Raw genomic sequence first — 6,596 nt, 5'->3', positions numbered from 1 at the left:
TTTGTGATTGCGTCGTTTCTTTGGATAATGTTGAGCAGTGTGCTTTGGTTCTCCACAATATAAACATAATCCTTCTTGATGACGATGAATCTTTTCTTGCTTAGTAAGAGGTTTAAAACATACTGCATCAATTTACATAACCTCTACTTCCGAATGTATGTATTGAAGAGGTATTGGTGTTGCCATTGAATTATAGTAACGTTGAGGTCCACTTGTACGGTTCTCAGATCGAAATTCAAAAAGGCGATTGTCACACTTCACAGCAAAGTCAATTGCTTGACTCAATGTTTGAGGATCAGATAAGTTGAGCATTAATTTTTTTACCAAATATTATAATCCATAGAAAAATTGGCTAATAAGTGCAGCATCATCCCACTTGATATCAGTTGCAAGTTGTCAAAATTTTGAAGCATATAACGTTACTGATCAATTGTCTTGTCGTAAAATATGGATCCTATTGGTTACAATATAAATTGCATCATGTTCTCCATACATGGATCAAAACTCTGCCAAAAAAGCCTCTAGATTATCTAATATTGGATCTCGTCGTTCAAAAAAAGATGAAAACCACGATAGTGCTGAACTTGAAAGAAGCGTACCAATGAATCTAACTTACGATTTTGGAGTTGGATAGCTTTGGGATTGAAGTTCAATCACAAGTTGCACTTGATTGATAAATCCTCGAAACTTAGATCTGGTGCCATCAAACTTCTCGGGTAGGATAATTCTTGGTTCTCTAACATTTGAAGTGCGTTCCACCATAAGAGAAAAGACATGATTTGGTGTACATGTTGAAGCAGCTCCAACCATTTCTATATCTTCACTTCCTACCAATCTTGTTGCTTCTTGTGGAAGTAAATTGAGTTGATGCATCACAAGCATTAATTCCTTCAATTGCTCTTGTATTTGTGCCATTGCACTCTTCATTTCAACAAGTTCTGCCATGATAACACTTAGAAGAGAGAAGATGTCTAATATCGCTCAAAACAAATAGAAGAGAGGACTTGAGAACAAAGAAAATACTAAGGACAATATCAGTTTAGAAGAGGGTAATCTGCAACTTCTAATATGCTTATATCTTATCAAAAAAAAGGAATAATCCACTCTTAATCAAGATTAGACAAAGCTCTGATATTATAGGTGTACTCTTGTCAATCTGTCAAGGACAAGAACTCGATGAAAAAATAATCCAGACAAGTGAGCCTGTACTCAAAGAAAGGTAATAAAATATAAATAAACAAGTATGTGTATTGAAAGAGAAACTAGAATGGCTATTACTAAAAGACAAGAAAACTAGAGACCCTTGAAGCTAGACTAGAAGCAAGAAAAGAGTTGATAAGACTGAAGAAGCCTTCACTCTTGTCTCTATATATACTATCTAACTAGGGGCTACGTGGCGACATTCTATAGGACCTCCAATATGTATTGATTTTGTAGAACACATGCCTTAACTTACAAGGCAAGTTTTTCTATGTGTGGGCCACATAGTTAGCTTGATCTTTAAGCTAACAACATGTGTGGCACATGGCCAACTTGTTCACCACGTTTCTAATCCAAAAAGTCAATTAAAGACATCTATGAAGTCAAAGCAGCGTCTATGAAGCTTCTAGGAAGCTTCTATATTAAATACTATAGAATTAACTTACTTTTACATATTTTTACGTACTTCTATCTATTTATATATGTAATTACTAGCTTACATGTTTATGTCCGTGACAACCGTCTGGAATTACCAGCTTCTATGAAGGTACATCCAGTCTTTCATGTTTCTCTGTTAGAGCCTTATCGAGAGTCGTCTTTTCCTGGAAGAGTGCAATGTCTGCCACCTAGTATTGAGATCAAGAACCACGAGGAATACGAGGTTGAAAAGGTGTTGGATTCATAGCGAAGGTGGGACAAGTTGGAGTATCTTGTTCATTGATGCGGCTACAATATTAATGAGCGAACGTGGGAGCCAGCTGAAAATCTTTCAAATGCACCTCAAAAGGTACAAGAGTTTCATCAACAACATCGTCATAAACCTAAGTCAGTTTGATGATAGCTTTCTTTTGAAGCTTGCTCACCCAAGAATATAAGAAAGGGGGAAAGCACCACCAAAATTTGTAGTTGATGTAGTTATTTTCTCTAAGATAAAGTAGAATTTTTTGAGTAGCCATAGTTTGGTCTTCTGATATGGATAGCCAAGAGATAGATACTATGCCAGTCAGATTATCTCAACAACCTAGCTCACAAAGGTGACCCCAAGATGAAGAATTGCCAATACCACGACGACGACGGAGGATACCGAGTAATCGATCATTTGTGATTGTATTTGAATTTGAGCCTGGTTACGATGGTCAACCAAAAGGCGTGTTTGCAAGATAATTTCACAATGAGGACACGAAAATTCATGCTTGGTCAAAATTCAAAGGCGTGAGCCACTATCGTTGGCTTCAAGGGTCGATGAATCACTTGCGTCGTGAACAACAGTTGGAGTTCATAGTAGATGTTATAGGACAGATCTTCATTTTCTTGCATTGGTATTGATTAACAACAACATTGCTTCTCAGAGACCTCAAAGCTAAAGGAGGGGGTGATATTAGGGACATAGTCCTTAGAACCTTCTAAAAAAAAGTTTCTAGAACCTTCTAGAAGCAAGTCTCTGGAACCTTCTAGAAGCTTCCTAGTTAATGGAAATTACTTGAAAAGCTTTCTAGTTGGTAGAAGATGTTAGGGACGTAGTCCTTAGAACCTTCTAGAGACAAGTTTCTAGAACCTTCTAGAAGCAAGTCTCTGGAACCTTCTAGAAGCTTTCTAGTTAGTAGAAGTTGCTTAAGAAGCTTTCTAAATAGGAGTATATATTAGAATTGAGGCTGAAGAATTCTTCAATCTCGAAAACACATCTCTTGGAGCTCTAGTTCACCTCTCTGGTGTTGTTCTTGTATTCATCTAATTAATCTAGTTCTTGCTAGTTCTTCTTGAACTTCATGTTAGATCTCGAGCCTGTATTTCTGTGTCCGTGATAATAATTCTATCTATATTCTTCTATCTATATTTACGAGAGATTGGAGACTTTCATGTCTCGTGTCATCTTTTTAGATTCTACCTTCCAATTCATAATTCTTGCTCCTTACCTTCAAGGAGTTTGCTGAAATTTCAAAGAAAAAAAATAATTGATAGAAGTTCAGGAACTTATTTATTTGTAAGCTATTAATGTTATTCTTTCTTTTCAAGCTCCTTCTCTTCAACCCACAACTTGTATTAGAAAAATTAATTAAAGCTTGAATGACATTTTTGAGAAGATACTTACTTTGAATCGTGACTTCAATTTTGGATCTTCTTGTTTCTTCTTTCTTATATTTTATATTCTTTTTTTTCTTTGAAGATTCTTCTATCTACCTTCTCTATTTCATTCTTCTTCTTAAAATTCTTCTTTTTATCTTATTGACAAAGAAATCCTATTAAAATCTTATTAACTCCTCCTATAATACTTCTGTGAATAAAGAAGATACAAGAAGTAAGGAAAGTAATTAAATCCTCCTACCACTACATAAAGACCCTCTACTGGATTTTTATAAGACAAAAAGAAATAGTATGAGGGATAGAAGAGGTGATTAAATCCTCCTACCACTAGAGAAATATCCTCAATAGGAAAAATTAAAAGGGGAGAGAGTCATGAAACCTTGAAGACGAGATCTTCCTCTTATGCTTTTGGAACTGACAATCAACATAAGAAAACCACTAAGTAATGCTCACACTAACAATAAAATAATCCGATATTTAAGGTTAGGAATAATAATATTGCCTTAAAAAAATCAATTAGTAAATATATATATATATATATATATATATATATATATATATTGAATTTATCTCAATAGATAAAAGCTATCATGCATATAAAAGAAGAAATAATATTAATAATTAAAATTAAGAATAAAAATTAAATAAAAATAAAAAATAAAAAGATAAATAAAGAAAAAATAAAAATAAAAATAAAAATAAAAGTTAAAATTAAATTAATTTTTTTATTAAACTTAATATTTTTTAATTAATTAAATCATTATTTTAAAATATTATTATTATTATTATTATTAATTTAATAATTATTCTCTTTTATTTATTTATTTATTTATTTTTGATTTATCTATATATATACTTTTTTTTTTTTTAATTATAATTTGATATAGTTAAAAAGAAGATTTTTAATATAAAATTATAAAATAAAATATAAAATCTAAAATAAAAATGATAAAAGATATAGAAATCACTAACCTCAATTGTATTCCGATTATGGTGCCACCCTCTCTCTACTTCAAAAATCGCCACAAATTCCATTCTGATTCAATAGTATTGAATATTTTGCCACTACAACTTAATTTTAAAATAATTATTCTTAAAAAGTTTAATTAATCCAATTAACTCAATTAAGAGTTGTATATAATAGGTGGTGTGAAGTAAAAGTAGCAAAAATAAGAATAAAAGAAGCAAAATATAAAACAAGCAGGAGAAGTACAATTAAGCAATTGTACACTACAAAACTAGTCACAGTCTATTCATTAAGTTTTTATCTAGTAAAAAGTATAAAATAAAAATAAAAAAAATATTTTTTTATCTTTTCAATGGTATAAGAAAAATCTAAATCCGAGTTACTGTGAATAAGTTATGAAGGTTTGAAAAATAACAAGTAAATAAATAAAAAATTAAGTAAATAATTTTTACCTCAAGGATAACTTGCTTAAGAGATCAAGAGTTTGAGCCTCACTAAGGCTCACAAGTAGTATATATGGATTCCTAAGAGAGGCCACGAGACCTTAGTCTTATCTTCTTAACTATCTTTAAGGTGCTACAACCCATATGGGACTTATGCACCTCTCTTTTTATAAGGACTATATTAGTTGCTGGTCCTCCTATTTTCTACTAGTAAACTCTATAATTTTATATTTTTTACATCATAGTGTTTACAAACATGCAATTAGCCTAAAAGCCTTGTGTGGCCTTCAAATCTTGCTCCATTTCTTCATAATGGCTCCCAAAGTAGTAAAATTAATTTTTATCCAAATCTTGGAAATTGTTCTAAAAATTCCTAAAATATTCTAAATAAATTTTGGATAGATTTTAAAATTCCTATAATGGTTCTATAATACTAATATCAATTTAAGAATATAAATTCTTATCTTGATGATTTTTATAGTAATAAAATAAATTTAAATCTTCTATAAGTTATATTTTTTATATAATTAACTAGAAAGGCATGGAGTTCTTTTTCATGCTTTTTATAACTACTAATTAATATTTATAGTTTTTCTTATAAGTAATATATATAGGTAGAAGGCCAATATAAATATTGACCTTAGTAACTAATCCTCATTATTCAATAATAAATAAAAATCCTAAAAAAACTAAAATAATTGCCTCTAAGACATACTAAGACTTTATTTCTTCTCCGCTAATACTATTCTCCTTCATTTAACATCCTCTAAGCACATCTTTACCTAAAAATTATAAATTTGGCACTCTACATGCATTCTTTTTTCCTAAAACAATGAGTGAGTTAATTTAATAATTCACACTATTCTTAATGTGTTTAATAACCAATCCATGTTATTATCTTGTGTAATTTTTAAGTACCTTGAAAGATAGAGATTTCAAATGGTATAGAAACCACAACCTTTAAACCTTAAAGAATTAGGTCATGTTGATGACAATATTTTTAGAAAAGTTTCGATTAAAAGTGAGGCAAAGTATTGCTCTTATAATCCTTTCTTTTTTGAAATAAGAAAAAGGAGAAGAAATCACTAAATACTTTTGGTAATTTAAATTACTAATAATTTAATTTGTGGAAACTCTTTTCATAGAGGATACCCTCACTCACTTCTTTATTCAAGGATTTTATAATAAAGAAACAATCCAGGAGACGCTCAAGAGAAGGCTAGATAATTTAGAAGAAGTCAAAAAAATAGCTTGTATTGTTGAAGACATTGATAAGCTACAAGAACAAATGTAGAGGAAAGAAGACCATAAAATTTCTAGTTTTATTTTTGTATATGCTCAAAATATAGAAAATTCTTAAGGGTATTTTTATGGGGCTATAGAAACTCAATTTTAATCCATAAACTCCTATCCAACAACCTTAAAGATTAGACTATTTTTTATCCTTCTTAAATTAATTTATCCAAATGATAAAAAAAGATAGAAAGAAGACTTTAAGAATGAAGTTCTCTAAGATCAATAAGAATTTTAAAAGAGATTTTGTAACAAATGAAGGCTATATAAAAGCAGATGACTTTTTTTAATTAAGAGTCATAATTTAAATAAAGCACCATCTTCCAAAAAATTTGATAGGCATGCTTTAGGACTATGATGCACTAAGTATAGCTAATTAAGGTATACTAGTTAATTTTGCTCAAATCAGCAAAATTACCACCAAAATCAAAGAAGGAGGCAATTGTATATCCTACCTCATAGGAACCAAGGTATGGTAGATTTTAATATTAAATTCCAACCTCAAAAAAATATTATCCAAGGCTTTAATAAGCAACAATAATAATGACAAGAAGTACACTACTTTTATAAAAAAAGCCACCATTGAGGAATTATTAGATAGAAAATGGAGT

The sequence above is a fragment of the Physcomitrium patens genome, chromosome 2 (assembly GCF_059467195.1).
Source record: "Physcomitrium patens ecotype Gransden chromosome 2, ASM5946719v1, whole genome shotgun sequence".
NCBI lineage: Eukaryota > Viridiplantae > Streptophyta > Bryopsida > Funariales > Funariaceae > Physcomitrium > Physcomitrium patens.
The sequence above is the reverse complement of the archived record's forward strand: the minus strand, read 5'-3'. Positions refer to the sequence as shown.